The sequence below is a fragment of the Cyanistes caeruleus genome, chromosome 4, assembly GCF_971803275.1.
Source record: "Cyanistes caeruleus chromosome 4, bCyaCae1.hap1.1, whole genome shotgun sequence".
In the NCBI taxonomy this organism is placed as follows: domain Eukaryota; kingdom Metazoa; phylum Chordata; class Aves; order Passeriformes; family Paridae; genus Cyanistes; species Cyanistes caeruleus.
The window spans coordinates 15,967,840-15,992,823 of record NC_141704.1 but is presented as its reverse complement, the minus strand read 5'-3'; the positions used below and the strand labels follow the sequence as shown (position 1 = coordinate 15,992,823).

Sequence of the window (24,984 nt, the reverse complement as noted above, 5' to 3'; positions counted from 1 at the left end):
TGCATGCAATTTGGAAAATGGCAGGAGCTTTTCTAATGCTAGGCTGTAAGTCAGTGTCATGGTCAAGAGGGGTATGTGCTGCTCCCTTATGGTCATATACTTTCTGTCTCTGGATTACTTGGAACATTCCCTTTCCCAAACTTTCATGCAACTGCATCACATTGCACATTTCCACTAGTAATTTTCTTTCCATTCTACTGGTACATAATTTCATCCAAAGAAATAGTCTGTTTTTCTGAAATATCTCTCACATATAAGATACTTTTAAATGATAGAAGCAACTTCCTGAGATGTTTCCTCCTTTTTATGTTTTTGCTCTTCTTTTCTGCAATTGCTAGTCTCTTTTAACATGTTGTTTCTTTTCCTCAGTGTTACCCTCTCTTTACTTTAGCTGTTCTTTGCTTTTTCTTTAAACACTTATGTTTTCAAATTAACTTTGATCTCTGTGTGGGGGTTGGCCTGGATAATACTGCTTTTTATCTCTGTTGTATGTCTGCACCTTTTTCTCCATTAGTCTTCCAAACCTATAAATTATTGTGGAACATATTTCTATTTTCCCCTCACTGCTTCCACCACAGAGAATTCACACTGACTTTTGACTTACTCCTTTAAGTTGTCCCAGACTTTTATCACACTCAGCTTCCTGAGAAAGGCAGTTAATATCTTAGAGTTATATTTTGAACTGAGAGAAATACCTGTAACTTCAAGTATCTTCAGTGGAAATCTGTAGGCATCTTTCAGAGATGAGTTTGACCTTCTGTCCACAAACTAAGTTAAAATATGTTCCAGTGCACAGATTATGTTCTCTTCACTGTCATACCTATATCTATGTCACCTTTATCATCTATATCTATAGCTATCATCTTTATCTATATAATCTGTAGCTATGTCTATCTATATTTATTCTCAATTATGTTGTGTCTCATTTTTGGTGCATTTTTGCAAGTTAGGCCTATGAAAAAGGAGAAGAACCATCCCATTAAAACATAAAAATGACGGCAAAATCTCATTTGGACTCTCTAGAGATAGAAAAAAAAATGTAAATAAAATACATAATAATGTTTCTCTCACTTGGAATTTTATAGATATGGATGAATTTTGGAATAGTGAAAACATAAATAGGTTGAAATATTCAGCCTGGACTCCATTGGGAAGCAGGAGAATTGCTCATACCCTTGATCATTTTTGATACATGAAAACATTTTTCTCATCCACAAAACCCTTCAGGGATTTAAGGTGGGAGAAACATATTTTGGGTATGCATAGAGCACTCTGTGTTGCCCTGCAGTGGCAGCATGCATTGAGCATTGACCTGTGCACAATTTCAAACACCTACCAGATAATCATTTACATATGTTTGATTTGCTGTCCTTAGCTGCATGTTATGTTCTTCAATAAAACAGGATGTCAAATGACACTTCTTAAAAGAATGGGAGATTGTTCTTTTTCTGAGGTGCAGAGCATGTGTTCAGCCAGTCATCAGCTCTCAGACACAGTGGCAAGAGTCCTCATCAGGACCAGAGGGCACAGAGCAGGGTTTGAGGCAACACAGAAGATTTCTGAGTCAGCTGAATGTAAGTGTGAATGCAAAGACTTGCTAAAAGCAAAGGAAATTTTTTATCAGAAGCTTTTATTGCTAGTCACCTTGAGATTGTGCTACTTAAAAAGCTACTTAAGCTTGTATTTCTAGTACAACCAAGCTTTTCTGTCTTTAAGGCTTTTGTTTGGGAACTCACTAGAAGGAAACAGCTGAGTGGATACTCTTCAAAGTTCTGGCCAGTTCAATGCCCCTGCTGGAAAATTGCTGTCCTCATTATTCTGCATGTTTTATTAGCATATGACTACATGAGAAGGAAGAGTTCCATGCCTTTCCAGCAAGCTGAAAAAGCCAAGTTAGAGAGAATTTAGGGCCTTGATTCCCTGTGCATTGAGGCATGATTAATGCAGCATGCAGGTTTTCAGCTCCCTCACTGCACATGCATAGGCAATGGCCCATATTTATTTTGTCTCACTGATCTGATGTCTCTGTCTCTCCTGCTGTCTGTACGTGTTTCTGCTTTGGGATGTGTGGCCTCCAGTACCTGGGATTAAGGTCTGTCTCCATTAACTTCTCCATGTGATGACTTCTCCAGGGAAAAAACAGATTCCCCAAAAACACTCCGTTTGGGACCTGCATGGTTCAAGAGCTCTCCAAACAGCAACAGGACTATTTTTCACAATTATCTCCTTTCAGACATGTCTATAATATTAAATTGTGTTTTTCTTGGAGAGAAAAACATTGTTTTATGTTAATTATGACCATAAAAAAAGGGAAGGCACTACAATGTGAGAATGAATTCACACACAAACATACTTTGAAAATAAAAGTGCTAAATTACACTTTATTGCATAAGCTAACTATGTACAGTGCAGTTTTTATAACAATGATATATTGAATTAATACAAATTTTTGCAGGCTTGAATGAACTCTGTGCTGAATCAGGAAGGTACACTTTACTGTTTTCTAAAAGTAACTGAACTGCTGGTCTCTTCATCAGGAAGACAATTAATATTTCCCTGGTTGTTTCACCCAATTAAGGAATACGTCATACATAAACAAATTCTTTTCATTGGTGTAAGAATAATTTTTACCCCCATTCTCTATATTCTGAGATAGCTTGAATACAGATGGCTTGAGATAATAACCACATTTGAAGAATAACCTCTAAGATAGTTTGTTCTAGCAATCATCACTTAATCTCCAAATTCACTGACTTTTAGGGGTGATACAAATACTGTTTATCAAATGCCATGGTTCAAGATTATTTCTCTTCCCAGTGGCCTTCAGAGCTCAGGATATCCTTTTCTCTCAATGACAGGGTGAACATGCTTAGAACAGTCTCAATCTTCATGATGTCAGATAAAAGTTAGTTAGATTCAATTATGATCTGGGATTAAGGAAAGACCAAAATGAATCCTAACCATGAACAAATCCTTTAAATTGTCAGATTATGATTGCTTTCTTGACATCTTTAATAAATCAGACAGAATATTTACATTTTTCTATTCAGAGTGGAAACTACTGAATATTTAAAAGTTCTGTGTTTGCATTTTCCTAAAATTCTATATTAGATAAACAAAGCATAATAACCTTTTCCCTATGCCAAACCTCACCACATGCAGAGATATCGTACAGGGAAAATACTATTGCCTTGGCTATACCTCTTTTTTAGTAACATTTCCTAAAAGTAAAACTGATAGTATTTAAATTTAAGACCAAAAAATAGATTAATCATAGTTTGAATAGGTTATGAGCTCCTTTGAAATTTTTACCACAGTTGCTCGACACTTGTAAGTCAGCCCTTGATTTTTGAAATGTTTATTACTCCCTCCAACATAGCCACAGGCTCAAAAGAGTTGTTTTTAGTAACAGCAGTAGTAATTTCAACACAGTCCCCTTGTTTTTCTCAGTGCCTTGTTTACTTTTGAACTCAAAAGAGAAACATAATTAATTTAAAATAACTTTTTTTTTCCCTACTTGGATAACATTTCTATCATTATAGGAAGAAATAATTCTTAAACAATACTTTTTTGGTATTTAGTCCATCAGAAAACTCTTCTGGTTACTTGTTTTCTTTTGTCCATGCAGACTTCAAAATCAGTTTAAGGGAACAAATATCTATGCATGGTCAATTGCTAGGGATCAGCTTACATTCACATTGTACAGACTAGATACTACTCTGCTGGCACGGACCATCTGTGTCCATGACATGCATCAAGTGGCACACACAGTTGCACAGAATTTTTTAGCTCAGGATCTTTAACACCTCATCAAAAGATGCCCATATCTTCTCATCTTTTTAACACATCCCGTGTGAGATGACCACCCTCTCATGCAGGTCCATGGACAATTTTCATTCCACCATTTCATTTCACCAGAGCATGTTGTCTGCTGCCCATTTACAGTACCTGAGGTTCAGACAGCCTTGGCATGATGTGACTCATCCTTCAGAAAAAGGTTCAAGTAAAATGAAAAGGCTTTGTCAGCATACAACAAAACTCCAGGGTGCTGGCTCTGACAGTGACTGCAAATAGATATGACCAAAGAATGTGAGAAATTAAAAGCTAGTAGCACCTCCCAATAAATGTTTTTCTCACCTCCAACAAAAGGAACATCATAAGGCGAAGGTGATTATATCTAATAACTTTTGATAGGATTTTTTGCCAATGTGTCCAGTTGCTCTTGAAAGACATTAACTTTCACAAGATGCTGTAGGAAGGCATTTCACAGACTACTTAGTGGCTATTTGAAGAATTCCTGACTTTTTTTTACCTTGGGCCAACTTAATTTCATTCCTCCCCAAGCCCTTGTATCAAAAGAGACTTTGGTCAGTGAGTAACCACCTCCTCAATGTCACTCTTCATCATACAGCCTCCTAACTAGTCTCCTCACTCATCTCTTTACCATCTAGAAGAACTTATGTTCTTTTAGTTCATACTTGTACAGAAGGTGTTAATGAAGGAAATCTTTTCTGGGGATGTTTCCAAGCATCTCATCACCACAGCTCTGAGTATTTCTCCTCTCCGTTTTCCTGAGGGCTAGAGGGCCAGTTCCCACATACGAGAGTCCCTCTGGGTTCAGGATTGTCAGGAGAGCAGTATGGTATCACTGAGTGTCCCTCAGGATCCAGAGGCTGCAGTAATGACACATCCCACACCCAGCCTTCAGGGAGGGGACAGGACCGAAGGGCTGGTGCTGAGTGGTGAGTGACCATCCCAGCTCTATGTCCCTTAGCATGGGTAGTGGAATTGAGATAAAGTGTCTCCAGAGCTTGTCTCAGCCTCTTAGTGCTGTGCTTCTTACAGTGGTTATCTCCTGCTCATTAAAGGCTGCTCCCTTGCATGATACCTGTCCTTCTGAGAGGTGCCATGAGCTCTTTTCCATGGCCTATTGAGGTGTTATTGCTGGAGGGCCTTCTCAGGTAGGAAGAGTGAGACATGATGCACCCTGTGGAAGGAGTTATTCTCTGTGTGCCAGCCACAGTTTCCTTCCACCAGATCTACTTGAACTGTTCAAGAATAACTGGACATCAAACTAATAAGTCTGTAGCGTGGACATCCAGGACGAGAGCCCTGCAGAGAAACAGAAAGAAAAACAAGACAAGAGTGAGGCCAAGCCAGCCTTATTTCAAAAGAGAAAGAAATCTTCAGAAAGAGAAAATCAGACAGACTGGTAGCTACATGGCCTTTAAGCCAAGTACTTGTGTGTGGCATGAGGACCTGCCTCCTAAGACCAAAAAGGCACTGACTTCTTGAGTGCCCTCACAAGCTCTCTGTCTTTTCCTGGGGAAATTACCAGCTATCAGTGAGCATATCTGTGTGGTTACATTTTACATTTACACCTTAATTTTGTCTACCTTCTATTCTGTTTCTATTTTCTCTGCATTTTGTTACCTTCCAGTTTTCAGTACCAGAAAAGAAGACAGAAAACTGTGATAAACACTGTTAATTGCCCATGCAGGCTTAGGGGCACACAAAAAACCAAAAATCTATAAGTTGACTAAAATCATGTAAGAGGTCATTTGATAATTTTTACAGTGCTAGTACTCTTATTAAATGATTTATCTGTGTGGATTTTTACAGGAAGAGTTTTCCCTACAGTTCTCAAGAATTAAATGTCAAAATGGCTATGCAGGGAAGGAACCTTCCCATCCATTAGATGTTGCCAAACAGCAGTGTTTCATTGGCTGCTTCAAAGACAGTTACTGTCAAGTACTTTTGATGGAGAGATCTATGCAAGGAAAACAGAAATCAAGAGGCTGAATAGCCTCGACAGCATTTTTGCACCAAAGTTGCTTGTATAAAGCAAGTTCCAGTCAAGAATAATTGAACTCAGTTCATATTAGATTGTTGCTCCTTAGCTCTGTGAAATGAGGTAGATGATCACAGTCCATTTCCCATTAGCCTAACTGTCTGCTCTACTAAAACCACCTGCACAATTGAAACTAATTGGTGCCCTGGACAGCAGTATCAACAGAGAGGATACAATTAAATGGTAATGGATTATGAGCAGTATCCTCCCCCTAAAGACGTGATACCTTTAGATACTGGCAGTGAGCAAGCTGGTCTAGTTGGAGCTTGAAGTGGGGCTGAATTTACACCAGTGGGCTGCCAGTTGAGATCTAGTCACAAGTAGAAATGCAAGTCTATGCACAAATGAGCATTAATAAGGATATATTCATTCTGCTGGAATATAGGCAGACCTAGAGCAGGGGAAAAAAAATCCTACTCTATTTCAATTGTAGGGATCAAAGTGATATGAGCCCCAGAGCTATCAAAAGGCCATCAGACTCAAATCTCATGAGGGATTCCTACACTCCCTTTCCCCTAGGGACTCAGTGCAGCAATAAAAAGGGAATGGCATTGTCTCATAGAGCAGCATGTTTGGAACAGGCTGAGAGTAGGTGTACTAGGCACTGCTGCTGGTAAGAGCAACCTCTGACCAACAACTGGGCTGTATTCACCCATCAGTGGCAGCCAGAGAACTGAAGTCTGGTGCACTTGTGACAGAAACAATTCCTCTTCTAAGCTTGCCAGTTGGATTCATCTTGCTCTCTGCTGGGCTGCTCCTCAAAGGGCAGTGTTTAAGAAAGGCACAACCATGTCGTTCAGGAGCTGCATCTTAAGGAATTTTTTTTAGACTCATAAAAAAATGCTTTTATTGTCTTTTACAGATACATGAGTACTTGTGCTTCTCTGTTGCTCTTTTTAATATCCCAGTTTATACTTTGAATTTCTATAGGGTGCTTTTTTTCTAACACTGTAAAATGGTTAAAAGGCACCAACAAAGAAAACTCCATACTGCAGCTGGAAGAGAAGCAAAACTTTTCTGCTTGTATAGCTATTTTCCCCTCTCTACAGGCCAGTTTAGAGTTCAGATCATCAACTGCAGAGTCAGGACTGAATGCCAGGCATACTTCCCTACACTAACAAATATTAAACATTTGCTCTAGCCATATTGACGCCTCAGAGGGGTTGATGCTCTGACACAGCAGAGAGAATCATTTACTGTATTGTTCTGCCTACAGATATGACAGTTCAAAACACAATACCTTGTGCTTCTTCAGATTTTCCTGTGTTTGTTCAACAGAGAATTTCTACTCACTGACAACCTCTGTTCAAAAATACAAAATATCTGTAACACAGCTGGAGTGGTATCTGTCAATGCATCGGCATGCATGAGCCATAAAGTTGTATAAAATAAACTGTAAAAACAGCTTCTGGTTACAGACAATGACTATGCAACACAAGGTTTGCTCTCAGAGCATTGGTTTAAGATACATCAGACATGTGGTGCTCTCTTGGATGCACACAAAGGCCAGATTTCTCAGAAATCATTACAGTGCACAGCTGCTCCTGATGTGACTCTTACAGTCCAATTTTCAGACAAATTATTTAGCAAACTGATAATGCTTTGAAAGTCCAGTCCTCGATATGAACCATAAATTGATTCTAAGCCCCTACTCTTTCGCATAAAAAGGAAAAGTCAAAGGTCAACCAGAAATTGTTTTGCCTTAAAAAAACAAACAAACAAAACAAAACCAAAAAATAACCAAAACAACTCTGCACTTCTGAAGAGGTGGTGCATTAAGCACCTGTAAATTTTCCCTGAAATCTAGTCCCTGATTGCACTAGGATAGAAATATTCTCAAACTTGTTTTCTAATGCATAATTCTCCTCCTAATTTTCATGCATTTAAAAAATTTTTGTGCAGGAAAAAAGAATCACCAAAACTAGGAATAAAAAGCCGTGACGAAAATGCCTTGGTTTGCACATGAAATATCCTCCACGTGAATTGGAAGTGAATGCCAAAAAAATTTCAAAGTGAATGTGTAAAACACATTCAGTCTACAACTGAGTGCTCAATCTTTATTTTTTTAATTTTTTTTTATATGTTTTATATTTTTTAACATTAATTTCGTTTCAGCTGGCAGTTTCTTTTATTCACCCTGGAGTAGATGTAAATGGTGTCCTCTGGTGATTGTTTAGGCAAAGATCTAAACAATGGCACCAGCAGTGCTGGTGTGAGTCAGCTGTGGCAGTGCTCCTGCCATTTGGAGTCTTGCATAAGGAACTACTGATGATTTACTTCCCAAAGGTCGTCTAAGATAGAGTCTGCAAGCAATAACAACTTACAGCTCTCTGCTCATTCCTGAAGCAGCACAGAAAAAGAAGAAATAGTATTATAGATCCACTGCTCTCTTCTTCCTTGAACTGCTTTATAGTGTAAAATCTCCTGTCTACCATGGTTATCAAACTAATTTTCCCCAATCAACAGATCTGTGTTTTCAGTCTAATCATATCAGAATGGATGTCAGGATAGGTTATATCCACTGATATTTTAATTTTAAAAATAAAAATACTTCTAAACAGGCGCATTTGTACTAGCAATGCAAAAATTTATATTTACAACGCTCCCACATTCTTGTTTTCATCTCACAACAGAACATGAGCAAAAAGGAAATGTTATCTAGTACTAAGACAGAGAAAGTGGTTGAAAGCAAATACATTCAATTGAAAAGTTGCTTTATTTGGGATCTTGCTTTGCAACTATATTTGCAGACTTCGTGAACATCTTAACCAAAGAACAAAATCTAATGATGCAATCCTGAGCATCCTCATATCCATGTTTAATGAATATATACAGCATTATTCAAGTCTATCCTTCACTTTGATTAAATTTCCTTTTTAAGAAAAAATGCATTGAAATACAATTGTTCTTTAAAAGAACTCAAGAGACAGTGTAGCAAAAATAAAAAAGGCCTGATCAACTGTTTCAATTTAAACAGCACACAGTAAAACCATTAGAAGATAGAGCTACATGTCTTTAGAATACATAGCAATAAATAAATTAAATCACCCAGAACAAATAGCACCAGCTGCTCCACAGATAAATATAGAAACTTAGAAATATAAAGGATAAAGTACTTCAACCTAAAATAAAATAAACAGTAAGAGGCAGAGAAATGTTGTCTTAGTCTCAAAGCCTTATGTTACCCATTTATTTTGTACTGAGTCCATTTATTTTTCTCTCATGCTCTTCCCTCTGTGCACTCAGTGCATACTAAACAGTATAACATCAACTGTACCATGCTGTGTTCAAACTAGATGGTGCCTAAGCTTACCTGTGACTTTGGAAACAAGGGTTATTTTCAGGTTTGGAAAATTCTCTCTCCTTTCCATCTCCTCCCATCAGCATCTAAAATGCCATTTGTGAGTTGGTTTAGCACACACTTTATTGACCATTCTCATGGTAAAAGGAAGAAAGCTGAAAGATAATTAAATTTTGAGTCTGGGTGAGTAATTTTAAGAGCTTTGCTAGTCTGACTCCAGGATATATTTTGTGTCAACCTCAGCTTTGTTCATTCAGTATAAAAGGCTGCATGTTACAAAACAGGATGGTTCAGTTTTACAGGGTTATGAAAGGGCAAGGGGGTGACATCCTCAGAGCTTAATTATGTCAGCCTTAATTTGAGTTCCATAAGTCAACAGTTTAAAGTTGACAAAATTGATCTTTCAGTAAGCAAAAGCAATGAATTGCTTTAAAAGAAGCTGGATAAGTGAAATTGATAACAATAAAATCATTTACACTAGGAAATGTACACTTCAACATAAAATCCAAACCAAAACAAAGTACCTCATCTTCTCAAAACTACTGTGAAAATAATAGATTTCCAATTTTGTTACAAATGAAGTAATGATTTACCTGAGAAACACATTTTTCTATGAAATGTTGGTTAGTTATCATGAAACCCTGAGGGTTAAGGTATCTTCTTTGCACCTGCAATAAATAGAAGGTAAAAGAAGAGGAAATCAACAATTTTGGCATAGGAAATGGTCACCCACAAAAGCAGTGTTTTTCTGAGAAACTTGCTGTTGTGTACAAAGTGTTGCAGCTCATCTGGATTTGACCACAGCACCCAGTTTGGTGCTGTGATGAGTATGATGCTGCATACTCAGATAGCGAGTGGCTTTAAGGAAGGCACCTATTAAATGGCTCTCGGAGTTGGAGCAACTTGGATATCCTTCCATTTCACAGCTGTAAATGATGTAAATGCTTACAGAGTGTTGCAATGCTGTCACAGCTGTGAGAATGTAGGAAAAAAATGAAGCACTTTACTGAAGGATCAGGTTTTCTCCCTGAACTGGACTGTGTGGTCTGTGAACAAGCTGCAAACTACTAAATCCCTCTCAATCCCCTTTTATTGCTTATGTACATTTATACCTCAAATAGTTCTTCACATTTCTCAAAGCTTCCATTGTTGTTTTTTTTTTATAAACTTAATAGCTGTTATGAGATCTTCAGTCTTATCTCAGTAGTTTTTCAAACCTTGCAAGAATCTCTAAATACTCTAGAACTTTCACGTCATTCTCATCTCAGTTCTCTCAGGTCTTTTAGTAACCAAAATACATGATTTATGTCTTTAAAATTTAGCTATGGAAAAGTTCAGCTGTCTAAATTGGTCACCATTGAGTCAATCTGTAGAAACAGACCTATCCAAAGGGTGCTGTGTCTACTCTTAAGACAGGCAGCTCTTTTGGTGTCAATTAACTTCTAGACAACTAAAATCAGGCAAAATGGATACCTCTCATATGGCCTGTATTTTACCAGATCCAGCCCTACACTCTTTTTGCACTCTGTATTGGCAATTCTATTTATAGAATGGGATTTAATATCTATTATCCCTAACTATAGGGAAAGTTAGATACAAAAATGTTTACTCCATTTACTTGGAGTATTTTTATGATGCACTTTCACATAAATAGCTCAAGTTTCATTGCCTTGTTTTGCTCCAATATCAGATTACAAATTCATGTCTAATTTGCTGTCCTCTCTCTTCCCTAAGGTCTCTTTTAGCTTTACTGCACTTTCCATCCCACTTAGTATATGTTTCCCAGTTTATTTTCTCCTGCATGCTTTAATTCTCATTTCTGCCATCTGAAACTGTTTTTTACTGTATTGGAGCCCTCAGGCCTTTTTTTACTTTTCTCCCTTATATCCCTTACAATATAGTTCATGTCCTTGAAAACGAATTAAAATAACTACATATCTCAATCCTCTGCCCAAACTAGATTGTTTCCTAATCAAGAAGTTATATAGGCCTGGCAAACTACTCAAATGTTGTTGCTGAAAAGTGAAGTTTTGATAGAAACTGTGATCAAAACCTCTTTTACTGAAATTCATCACATATATCACAGGCAAGCTGAGCAGGGCAAAGCATTTCTGACCACTTCTAATTCTCATTTATTTTTCAGCAGCAGACTGGTTTATTTGCTGTAATATGCTAAAATTTTCAGCGACAGCTGGAATGTGGGTTTAGACAGCCTTTGCACTGTAAAGTTCATTTCTGCAACAGGGAATAGAAGGAGTTGTTTTCCCTCACCCTGAAGAAGAAAATCTTGAGCCAGAACAGTGAAGAAGATCAGATTTAAGAAAATCTAGAGGGGGGGGAAATCTAGAGGTCATCATAGCATATTCTCTTAATCAAGAATATACAAAAGTTGATAATCTTTGCCTGCCATTTTGGAGTCCTTTCACAAATCTGAAGAAAGAAAAGGTCAGAATTATTTCCCCTTGCATTCACAATTTCATGGTTTTTAATGGATGAACATTATGAAAAACAACAGGAACACTAGGAATCATAGTTTTATCATGATAAAACACTCAATGCATTGCACACAGAGATGAGAACTGGAAATTGTGGTATTGGCATTGGCAGTGCTGCAGGCTAGCTGTGGGCTTCAGATGCACAGACAGTGGGTGGTATTTAACACACTGCCTGTGGTATTTCACAAAAGGGTGAGAACTGGCTTTATTCAGGAGGACATTTTGTTGGTTTCATAGGTTTGGAGCTCAAAACACTGCTAAAGGCAGGTGTCATAAACAAGCACTATGCAATTTTGTCTTTTCTGTTTTGTCATTAGATTTCACAAGCTGGATTCCATGGGATTCTTGTTCTTAAGAGTATAGGCTTGACCACTGATAAATGCTGATTCCAGTGTGTTCTCTTCTCTCTTGCATCAGAATCAAAGGCAAAGTTTCCATTTCAGGAGTCTCCCTTCACCTATGTAACCTATTGAAGTAGGGAGTACCAATGTGAAGAAAGATGACCAAGAAGAAAAAATTCTGTATGAAAAATGGTTACAGAATTATAAAAATAATGAATGTATATTACTTGTTAAGAAATTAAATTTAAACTTTCTATTTAAAATAAGGTGATTACCTTATTTGAGAAAGGATGGAGAAATTAGCCATTTCAGAGTCCAGATTTCCAAATTTCTGTCAGCCATGCCACAGCTGTCTGGTTTGAAAGTCTGAAAACATGTATACCATACAGCAAAGGACAAAAAAAATCTTCCCAATACTCCTTCAGAAAGCCAAGCCTGAACTATGCCCTTGGTAAAAGCAGAGAGAATCTTGTTAATACCACTGGTCCCTATGCTTTAGTTGCTAAATAAAACTCAGAGAGTCCTAAGATAGACACAGACTGCAGGACTGCTGCTAATTTAAATTCAGGAAAGAATTTTCTTTTAAAGTCATACCTGACAACTGCCAGTTTTACACAGACTGTGTGATCAGAGCACAGCAACCAGACACTGAAGGATGTAAAGCCATTAAAGGTACAATTTCACCCCATCTATGTCCACTTGCTCACGTCCAAGGCTTCAGAGGACAGTGAATGTAGACCCAGGGAAAGCCAAGTATAGATCAAGAAAGGAAACTGATGGCTTATTTCTAGCTAGTGCTGAATAGAAAGTCAGCAACATGGACATGGGTATATGATTTTCTGGAACAGCACTTCTAAGGGGTGTCTTTGGGAATAGCGACACACCACATGTATGAAAACTGTCACTGCAAACTTGTGCCCTGGGACAAAATGCCTTTCCAGGATCCTGTGACAAATCTCACCTCATGAAATCTCCTATTTAGTTATGTGATGCCTTTCCAAACTGTATCACATGACTTAAAAAACATTTTAAATTGCTCAGTCCCTTCCCTCTTTGTCAGACAGTTCCAGAAACTTACTTCTTGGACAGATAAGGAGCCTTCTTCCAATTTCCCCTCTAAATTTATTCATGGTCAATTTACAGCCATCTGATCTTTTGCCAATACCATCCTTTAACTTAAATAATAACACTCCTTTCTTAATATTTACCTCTATAGTATGGCATTCATTCATTTAATTCATTCAGTTTAAAATAATCCTTATAAATGGGGAAGTGTTGTAGCTATAAAATGAAAATGCACTATGATGACCTTTACTAAAATCTGGCACTAACCTGATTTTATTAAGTATCAGAAACATTATAATAGATATTAAAATGTAGTGATATTCCCACATTATGCAAATCTATCTGGACTCATTTATATTCTTTTTGTCTTTTTTCTTCTTTCTATACAGTCCAGTTTCACAAATGAAAAAATTTTAATAGTAAGCTCAGATTTTTAGAGAATCGTTTACATATTTGTGTCTGCAAATAAAAGATGAGAAAAATACATGTTCAGAAAGTTCAACAACCTATATAAATGATCAGCCATTTCTGCAATCTCTCTTTCAGGTAATAATTACCACAGTTGTCTGTACAAATTAGTTACTTAAATGTACACACATTTTGTCCCCAGTCAGAAGAGAAATTAAAATCTGGAATGGGCAATAAATAAGTCCTCCCAAATCTGTCAATGGTACTATGCTCAGTAGACTAAATACTCAGGAGAAAAATTACTAACATTCTCCTTTATGCTTTCCTGTGTTATTAAGCCTACACTGGAATATTTTGCTTTACCTGTACAGTAGGCATCTGAGCTGTGCTTTTTTATATACAAGTAGTATCATGTTTGACTATAATAGTATATAAGAATAAGACCATTAAAACAGTCTGGTGAAAAAGTCTGTTCCTCTGACTCAGAAGATTGGAAAACCTGGCTTTTCTGAGAGTATGAACTGATAAAAAAGGTTTAGTATTTTCTTACAAATATCAATCATGTCCTTAAGGAAAATATTTTGTCTGTAGTCAAAACAGAAATATGCATTGCCAAGAAATTCTAACCACATCACAGCCTTTGACTGTAATATTTTTCCTTGTACTGAGAGCAGAACTGTATGTATATTAAGACAGCAAAATTCATTCACTAACATAGATGACCTCTAGGATGTCTTTGCAAAGTCACAGTGTGGCCAAGGTTGGAAAGGACTTCTGTCATCTGGTCCAACCCCCTGCTCAAGCAGGGCCACCAAATGCAGGTTGTCCAGGGCAAAATCCAGACAGCTTTTTATCACCCCTAAGGATGAAGAATACACAATGTCCTTAATCACTCTCACATTAAACAATTCCTTGTCTTTCACTTTGCTCCCATTTTCTCTTGTCCTGACACCAACTTGGCCCAAAGCATCCACTTTACAGCTTTGTGATCTGTAGCAGGTATGAGGAAGAGACACTTGTGACACTTTCAGCTGCTGTGGAAAGGCATGCTCTTCTCCATATGCAAGTTTTTGACTTTCTGCATCGGCATGTTTCCCCAGGCTAAATGTGTGAGGCTGAATATGATGACACTGCACCACCCCACAGTGCTGCTGACAACACATTCTTGGGCTCTGCTGAGTTAGTTTCATTGTGTCAAGCAGGCAATCTTTTCCCATACAGAACTACTGCTAGACTATAAACTATGCACAAAAAATTTGGCCTTGCCATCTTCTAGTGCCAGAAACAGACATGGAGGGGGGGAAAATATGTGTTTTCAAATGGAAGAGTTTAATATATACAAAATATATATTAGCCCTTTAACTCATGTGCTCCTCTACTGCAAAAAATATCAATACCCTACCTCAAGAGGTGAAATGGTTAGTTAATAACATCATAATGGTCAGGAAATTGCTCTGGCATCAGCTGAGTTTTCAACTTATACATCCCATAGTTTCTCCTCAGTAATAGAGGAGTGCCTAACATGTATTTCAGCAAAGGAACTGCCCATGTAGTACTGTACTTCCAACAAAACTTTTCACAGACAGTTTTAGCCACTATTACTACTCTACTGCAACATGATATTTTCAGTTATTAAATATCGAGCTGCAGTTTCACAAACATAAATATGTGGTTTTAATAATCAGGTTTTGTTTTTAAATGAAACTATTTACAAAAAGACTCTTTATTTATAAAAAACAGAATTAATTTAGACAGAAATGAATGTTAATTAACAAATTATGTGATTAATTAGTGATTAATTAAATAAAATAAAATAATTAAATTAATTATGTGAATTAATAAAAATTACTCGATTAATTTCTACAAAAGTCTTGTGAATAGGCTGTTAAGTCCCTAACTCCCATAAGAGTAAGCATTCTGAACTTCAGATATGCTGCATAGTGGCTTAGTTACTCATGCTTTTTTCTTGTTACAAACAAGCAAACAATCAGCTCACAGCCCTAAGATTTGTGCCATGTGTTACAGTTGCTGTGCACAGGCATCCATTCATCTACATTTGGTAACGTGCAAAGCACTGAACAGTGTGTTAAAATTTATCTATATCGACTTCCCCTCATTGCTCAAGACATGAGGCATTCATGAGGCATTTCCAAGATTTCTTGTGAAACGCTGTTGTACTTGAAGCTTTACCATCCTACAGGGATTTTACCGTCATTTGTCTGCATTTACAGCATTATCACTTCTGCACATACAAGTATTGTCCTTAGTTGTCCTTAGAAATAAATATTTAACTGATGAGATATGCAGTATAGCTCTTTATCCTGTAGAATCCTAACGTGCTTAATACATCTCTGTGAGTTTGTGTAACACAATGGACCAGCTTTATTTGAACATAAAATGGCATTGCAGCTTCCTCTGTTTTACCTGAAGCACAATAATTCTTAACCATTTTCAATAATCATTATGTCTTTTCTGAAAGTTCTCACTTCTCATGCTCTTGCTCTGTGAGAGATAGGAGACACTTGTCAACCCACAACACCAGCCGTGGAGGAACCCTGGCCCCATTCTGAGAACAATTCTCTATGAATATCTCAGGGCACATTACCAATAATCATTTGTGTAATTGCTCCAGGAGACCATATTGTTTATTATTTTTCAAAGAAAATGTCAGCTGTAATCATCAAGAATATTATCAAGCTGTCATGTTTGCAACATGTTGGGAAAATAAATATTTTTATATTACCATCACTTGGTATTTGAATCAAGTAATAATACTAACATTTTCTTTGAAATCTCCAAGGTATTTATTCTGTTTTGCTATGATTCAGAGCAATTATGTTGCATAAGAATTAAACTCTTAAGTATGTTGTTGAAGAGGTTAATATTCCTTTTGTTTTATCTGACAAACAAAATCTTTTTTTGTTGTAGCTTGGTAATTCCATTCTTCATATGATGCTCTCACATGGGAAGAATGCTTTTAAAACTCATCAAGTTCTGAAAATGCACAGTGGAAATACTCTTATTGCTTTTGAGGCCAAAAGAGAAAATACATCATAAAACAAGCTGTCTACACTCTGGATGCACATATTCATTCTACACTACACATATTCAAATCACAGCAAGGCACCAAGGACAAAAAAAACCAAATATCCTGATTGTAGATCCTTTCCTTGCCATCAAATCTTGTAGGAGCAAAACAAATAAAAGAACCTCCAATCCATCCTTTATGTCAATTCTTGTTTCATTTCCTTTTGTCTTGCTAGCTGCAAGATGTTTCTGCTCAATGCAGCTATTCTTTACACCCTCTATCCTACTGCTCCAGGTGCCCAGAAGCACATTGTTGACAGATAATGGCTCTGCCTTTATAGCCAACACTTCATCTTTCACATCATATAGGAAAACTAAAATAACATTTCTGTTGAAGATCTGCAGTTTGGTCTTTAAATGGCAGATTTTCACCAACCAAATCTGTCTCTAGCATGAGGTATCAGTGCACCTGCTCTTTTACCAGTTCATAACTTTGATTTCCTAGTCGATATCCTTGATGGCATATATCATTAGCAGTGTAGATTAATTAATTCAGCTCTTACAATCTTTTGCATTGCAATGGAATGTTTGAGCAGGGATGTGATGGATTCTCATCAGATTGTTTTTCATAATTAATGTTATCTTGCTTGAGATTCTGGACAGCCTTTTGGTTTCTAACAGTATGTCAACAAAATGTGAAATGCCTGGTGCAGCTTTGTAGTTCCTTTAGTTGCCCAAGTTTTCTCATAACGAAGTCAGTGGCAAATCCAAACAAGAAAATTATGCCTCCTTCACTTCTTGTTCACAGTCTCAATTACAATGACTGCAGTGAGTGTATTTCCAACAGTTGCCAGCTGCACTTTTGACCTTCAAAAATGCTTAGGAGCAGCTCCATCTCTGCTTCCAAATATCAGAGTATCACAGGCCTTAGGACTATATAACTGATTCTTTTGCATTTCTTCAGCTGAACCTGAAAGACAATGTCCAGTACTGAAAACTAAGCAACTTACACTGTGCTATTTGAGTAATTCTTAAAAATACTACAAAACCCACAAAACACACAAATGTAAGAGATATAGCTTTAACTGGCTATAGTATACAATCATCCATGTCTTTTTTTCCTCATTAGAATTTCACTTGCTTATCATAATCCTTCTATATTTCTACCTATTTTGATTCCAAGCTTCCTTATGGCATATGTAAGGTTATAGGTAATGCTGCTTTGATGTTCTCAGGGTGATTTACCATATTGGTGAAGCTCAGCTACTGTTCTGACCCTTTAATGGAGGAAAAAAACCAAAAAAAACAGAAACATTGTTTTGAAGAGAAAGCCTGAAATACTTGCTTTTAGCTATTTTTAAAAATTAATTTCATTTTAAGTATTTAATGCACTAGCATGGGGCAAACTGGATGGAAAGCAGCTTGCCATAAAAAGGCCACGGGGTCCTAGTGGGCACCAGGTTGAACATGGACCAGCGACATGCCCTTGCAGTGAGTCAAGCTGCACAAGGAATGTTGTCAGCAGGTCAAGGGAGGTGATCCTTCCCCTCTGCTCTGCCCTGCTGAGACAGCCAAGGACTGTGCCCACTGCTGGGCTCCCAGAACAGGACAGGCATGGACACACTGAAGTGCATTCAGCAAAGGAGCACAAAGGGGATTAAAGGGCTGGACCATCTTTCACACAAGGCAAGGCTCAAAGAATAAGGACTGCTCAGCCTGGAGAAGCATCAAAGGAATCTTTCCAATTATACACCTGACAGGAGGGGGTAAAGAAGACAAAGCCACATTGTTCTTAGTTGTGTCCAGTGGACCAGGGGAAATGGTCACAAAAATATAAAAAAATCAATCTAAACATAAGTAAAAGACTGTGTTATGAGGTTGGTCAAGCATCAGAACAGGTTGCCCAGAGATGTTTTGGAATCTCCCCATTTGCAGATATTCAAAATATGTCTGATCATGGCTCTGAGAAGCCTTCTGTAGCTAATCCTGCTGTAAGCACCAGGGAGTGCTACAAAGATGGTCAGAGGGCTGGAGCATCTCTCCTAGGAGAACAGGCTGAGAGAGATGGGGCGTGTAGTGACAGGACAAGGGGGAATGTTTTTAAGCTGAAAGAGGGTAGGTTTAGACTATTAGGAAGAAATTCTTCACTGTGCAGGTGGTGAGGCACTGGAACACGATGCCCAGAGAAACTGTGGGTGCCCTATCCCTGGAAGTGATCAAGGACAGGCTGGATGGGAATTTAAGCAAGCTAGTCCCTGGGAAGGTGTCCCTGTCCATGCAAAGAGCTTGGAACTAGATGATCCTTAAAGTCTCTTCCTACACAAACCATTCTGTGATTCTATATCCAGAGGCCTATCCTTTAAATTTCTAGTTTATAGCATGCTAAGTATAATACCCACTAACTTACTGACTCCTATTAAATACTGATTTGTTGCCTGAAACCTGAAGGCATGGTGGAGGATTTGAAGGTAGCAAGACAGGGAAACCTGTCTGCCTTTTTGCTTCTTGAAAATCCTGAAACTATTATTTAAAGAAAATTCTTATTAAAGTACATTTTTTTTTATGACACTACATTTTTCTAATTGGCAGAGGGTATATGTGCCAAGTTTTGATAACTTAAAGATTGATAAAACTGGATTAAAATCATCTGGCTTACCACCCTACATAAAGATGTGCATTGCATATATAAGACTCCAAGAAACACTGTGGGTTTTCACCTTGTGGAACTAACTGCTGTTTTCTCATGGACAGCTTCATGTGGATCTTTCACTTCTTTCAAGTGACTCCAGAATTGCCATTATGTACCAAATTTTCTAAGTGCAAATTTATCAAGGACTTGCAAATAAGCACAATTAAGCTCCACAATAATAGCATGTGTCTTATTAAAACCTCTCTAATTTGCTCTGTTCAATCTAGTTTTACAAACATACTACTTTATTAGAACATTATTAATCATGGAAATATCTGCCTATGTTATTCTTTATAGTGAAATATGTCATGACATGGCTTTAACCTCAGGGATTTTCATTCCCATTACTTCTATACTTACCCTTTTTGAATGCCATCATGTTCTGAAAGACTGTCAGTGACAATGGGACAATATATAAGAGCACCAGAGGCTGAATGGGATGTAGCAAGATTAATTCATTTATTTTGAAATTTCACTTTTTCTTTTTGTAAGGTTTCAGCAGTAAGCAATGTATCCTTTTCATCTCTTCATCTTCTCATTCACTAAGAGACACCATGGTGATATCTTCATATCTCTGTATAACAATGTTTTTGCACTGCAAAGGACTATTAACTAAATTTCATAATAATCTTTTCCTAAGCACCATTAACATAATTAACAGCCTGCTAGCTAAGACATTAGACCTTCAGCATCACATAATAAATTGTAAGTCCACAGCTGGTAGGAAACCCTTTCAAGAGACACACTGCTCAGGAACACAACAGCTAGAACTGTGAAAATCTGTTTGTTCAGTGGTGGAAAACTTCCAGTGTCCATTAGAGAAAAACAAATGTCTGACTCAAATTGCTCCTAAAATGTGCTTAGATAAATATCATGCTAAGGAGCTGCACTTCCACCTGCCAGAGCTCCATGAAAACTGGTTAATTATTCTTTTAAAGACTGCTTCCTTAACGAACATCATTTTGCTACAATAGCTATATATTGGGTCATTGACTACCCTTCAGCAACAATTATTTGATATTATGAACTATTCAGAGAAATTTTCAATAAGAAAACAAAGATCTTGCTGGTCATTAGGAAGTAGCTAAGGTAAAATCTATCATGACCATGCATTTTGAGATACCTTGAGCAAATAAATTGCTAACAGCTAGTATCCTTTAAGTTTCCTTACTAATTCTAAAACAAGTGCATTTAGCAACTGTTATAATTCTTGTGCCAGGTTTGCCATGCAAGTCCTTAGTTTATGAATTTTCATTTCTTTCCCCTTTTTAAAAGACTACTACACTCTTATAACATCACTAAAGGAGCATAGCTCAAGACTCTTTTTCACATACTCCAGTGCCTTTTCTTATTTGTCTGGGGAATGAACTGCTGTTAGACCAAATTAACTCAATGGTGTGACACACTTCACTCAGCCCTTGCACAAGAGTTGCCACCACAAAAGTTGCTATGTCCTACTTAGGAAATCATCACAGAAACAAGCTGTATAATGCCACCATTATGGGAACATTAATAAACTGCCAACCACTTAGACCACTTTAGAAAAGCCTAGGGGCTACATGGCTGCCAAAATGATTGTCACTGTGTTGTCATAATGTACTAGAGCAAAACAGTCAATATAGCTTTGAAAATCTGAGATGAAATTCACTGTCCATCCTGAGTTTTCTCATAGAATCAGATCCTAACACTTCTACAAGACATGAGTTGCAGAAATTATATGTATCAAAAAACACATAATTTGCCTTTAAGCATCCTTTACTTTCCCAGTCGTTAAAACAATCAATTCTTGTGTCAATCCAAAACGAGCTGTTTTACATGAAAATCTTTTCTGTTCTTCTCCTGAGCTGTCATGTTCCCCTGTTATACGCCTTTCACTTCTTTATCTTGGTTTAGCTGGATAAAAAAAGCAAGCAAAAAAAATTCCTAGATTTTCTAGGGCTTGTTTGGTTGGTTTTTGCAGTCACTCAGTGTATGAGCAATCAAAGGATGAATGCAGAGAACAGCAACAAAATGAAGGTAAAAGTGAAATGGTGCTTTGCTCTTTTAGGCGATGAATTTTCTAAGGCAGTCACACTTTTAGTAACTGAACACTATCATTTTGCTAAAAATGTGGAAAGGAACAAGAGTATCTTCTGCTTCTATCCTCAGCTCAAGCCCCCCTGCCCATGTCCTACACCATCACTGCTGTTGCCATTACTGGGCTACTTAATGCTCCACTTTACCTCCAGAAGATTTTCACCCTTTCTTTGCTCAGTAAGGAACAAAGCTTTAGCTTCAAATCTGCAAGTCCCTCCTCAAGACTCATTTCTATAATTATTATGAACTCTGCAAGTGTGACAGCATTTGAGGCAGCTGAGCAGATATTGATCACAGCCCCCAAACACCTTTATAGCGGCAAACTAACACATCCATGGACTAAGAACTGCATCCCAGAAGAGCACACAGCCAAGACAACACTGTAATTTATCTGTACTGTATCTGTAATTTATTTGTACTCCAGTATTTAAAAAAAAATAACAAGAGAGTTACAGAAAAAGAGAAAACACAGTACTGTCAGCCATTCCTTCTCAAAGAGAAGTGTCAAGTGTCAGAGCACAGCGCAGTTCCCAACAGGCTGTAGAGCAAAGGTCTGTGGATTTGCTAACATCTTGAACAAAATCATTCAGATCCTACTTGTACAGCCTCAAATATGGTTGCAACCTCTTATAAACCTGCATCTTTATAAGTCAAATTTCTTTGCTCTTAAAATCAAGGAAATATTTTAATATTTAAAAGCATAAAATTTTCTTTCCCCATTTCTATATTTTTTAGTCTGAAAATCACAGATGCTTACTATACTTTCAAAAATCCTTCTTCAGAGTAGAAATGAAGGATGGGAAGGAATAAAATGTGTAAGAACAGATGATTTTTCTCCTCAAACAACCAGGCACTGGGTACTGAAACCCCAAGGGGCTGGTCCTACTCTCATTCGCTCATGTGAACACTGCTCAGTTCAGCACAGAATACTACAATGAAGTGATCTACGACATGTCTCCAGAGTCACAAGACTATGGAGCAGAAAATACACATGAAGAAGGGAAATCTTAGAAAAAAAAGTATGTTTTGAGGAGTATTTTGTGAATTTCTTCCTCCGTCTATCTTCCTGATATGCAACTGTAAGTTTTGGAATTAATGCATGCTCCATCCCAAGTCTATGGATAAAAGCCAGATTTTTTAGCCTATAATTTTAGCACAGCATAATGAACATACAGTTCTCTAATATCTGCCTTGTAAATAATCACAAAAACACTTGTTTTTCAGATTTCCATCATAAATATTAGTGTGTCACTTCAGTCCACCCATCTTCCCTGAAGACAAATAATTTGATCTAACAGGGAAAAGAATTTGAACATAAACCAGAGTTCATGCACACAGGGGAAATCACTGAGGAAATCAAATTTATGATCACTGTACTGTGAATAAACATGTCTGACACATGCTATAGAATGAAATAAATATATGTGCTTGTTAGTTAACACTTACTGCACAAGTAAATACAACATTAAAAAGGTAAATCTTTACCAAGAAAAAAATATGATTTGCCATGAACATTCAGCAAATCTGCCTATTGAAGTTGCATTAACATATTCTTACAGCTCTTGCATATACTGATCTGTCAAAGAGTTCTGTAAATCATTATTTCTTGAACATGATTCTGTGTCTAGACCTTCCATTTCATTGATGTTATCTGTGGCTGAGATTGGGATCAGCTCCAGAGCAGATGACTCTCACTGAAAACAATTCCCAGCTGAACAGAGTAATGCACAAAGACAGTGAGAGGCTCTAATGATCAAAACCAACACACTGAGCTGCAAGTCTGAAGAGGCATCAAGTAATGTAGAGTCTGATATAAAAAGAGTAGACGTTGACTGTGCCAAAGAGCAGGATTTCTGGGCAGGCTAGTCCCTTGAGATGACGGCGATCGTCTCTCTGCTTCCACAAGACTGGGCTAACATGGAGCAGGATGATGAGCTCCCTCACCTCCAGAGACCACACCATTCCCTGACAGCAAGGAGCCTCTGCCACAGCCCCATGCTGTTCTTCTGTGTCCTCTCTTTCCTGCAGGAAAGAAGTGACCTCTGCTCCAGGGCTCAATCACAGACCCTTAATCTATGGACAAAACCACTCCTTGTCCCCCATGCAGAGTGGCACTGGTGTGGGATCACAGCTTGGATACACACTGGTCTGGCAGTGCCTCGGACCACCCCAGTGTCTCAGAGAAGTCCTGGAAGAAGTAGGTCACTGTGTCCCTAAGAATTCATGCAGATATGTGAAAATTCAGCTTTATCATAACCAAAAAAAACCCCTACCTAATGTAAAAAAAATAATATAAAAAAATATTTTAAAAATCAACTTGCTATTTTTTATTCTTGTATAGGTTTAATATCATAAAGCAAAACTCCGGAATTCAGTTTTCAAATGCTTTATCATAGCATGGCTTGGGGAGTCCGGCTAGAGTTTTTGGACATTTGGATGTGCACATGGTAGACAACAGGGCAGTAGCTTGGAGTTTGCCACAGGGAAATTTGTGTTGCTATTACTGAAACAGAAAATTTGTAAGTGTGGAGGCAGTGCTGGGATGCTGTTAGAGGAAGCCAGGGGCTCTGACAGACCAGTAAGTGTGGCTGAGGGCATTATCACCCCATCTGTCCACCCCCTTTTCTGTCCAAAGCCAAGCTTCCCGAAGCAGAGGCATGAGAGACGAGCGTAGCTGCTGCTCGCACGGAGCCGCGCACGGCAGCACCTCGGATGGCGGCTGCCCAGTCTGACACAGCCCATCTGACAGAACCCCAAGTGAGAAAGGGAGCGAGATGACACGGGGGCTGTGGTTGTATTAAGGGGATGTGTAAGGTCATGCTTTCCAAGGGAAAAAATATGAATTAAGCCGGTTACTGCACTTCGTATTTGTGCACAGTATCTGTGGCAGCACGCTCAATTAAAATTAAAGAAAAAGAAATAAATCTCAGCTGGAGCTCTGCCTGGATAAATGCCCAAGAAGGAAGTAGAGTTGTATTCTCTGAACAATTTATGTTTGTGAGCAATTAATAAAACAGATTTTTCTGTTGATTCTGCACTTTTAGCTGATAATTATGGAACATTTTGGGGGTGAGATGCTGCCACTCTAATTGAAATAAGTATTCCACTCTAAACAAGCAGGAGGCAAATATAACACTGTATCTTATCAATTTTTTAAGGGGAGAAGTGTGTTTAAAAATCCATTGTTTCCCATCTATTGTGAGGTTTTATAAATTTTTTTATAAATTTTTGGGTTTATAAATATGGTTTAGAATACTTTAAAGTATACATACTTTGAAGTCCCTACCCATTGCCACAACAGACAAAAGAAATCCTTCCATAAAACAGAGTTCTGCTAGTGCACATTTTTAAACAAGAGCAGTCTGGTGTGACATACAGCCTGGCATTCCAGCTTTTCTGCAAGATTTTTGCATAAACCTGAGCCAGCCACACCACCTCTTTGTGTGTTATCTGTGAGGGTAGGGAGGCATGGAAAGTCAATATAGCCTTTCCTTACCTTAGCAAAATGCTGAGAGGAGAAAATGCAGAGTTGGTGCGGCTTCACATGTGGTTGGAGCTATAGAAATCAGCTAAAGAAGGTCAAGTGCTGGTCTGCAAGGCTCCACACAACAGTAACACTCCCTGACAATTACCACAGAACATAACACTAGTTTTGGCTTTGCTGTCTCACACGTTGCCTAGGAAGGGCTCAGTGGTAACAAGGGCAGTGGTAGCTTAGATGTTGCAGTCCT

The 24,984-nt window shown here is 37.9% G+C and overlaps 1 long non-coding RNA gene across 1 annotated transcript; it reads right to left on the bottom strand.

The window, feature by feature from the left end:
• Nucleotides 1-2,353: 2,353 nt before the first annotated feature.
• LOC147653443 (uncharacterized) lies at nt 2,354-24,921 on the bottom strand. Its single transcript, XR_015286152.1, has 4 exons — nt 24,750-24,921; nt 9,746-9,820; nt 9,165-9,307; nt 2,354-5,112 (listed from the first exon to the last, which is right to left on the bottom strand). It is a non-coding gene; the product is annotated as an uncharacterized LOC147653443 (long non-coding RNA).
• Between the last annotated feature and the right edge of the window lie 63 nt (nt 24,922-24,984).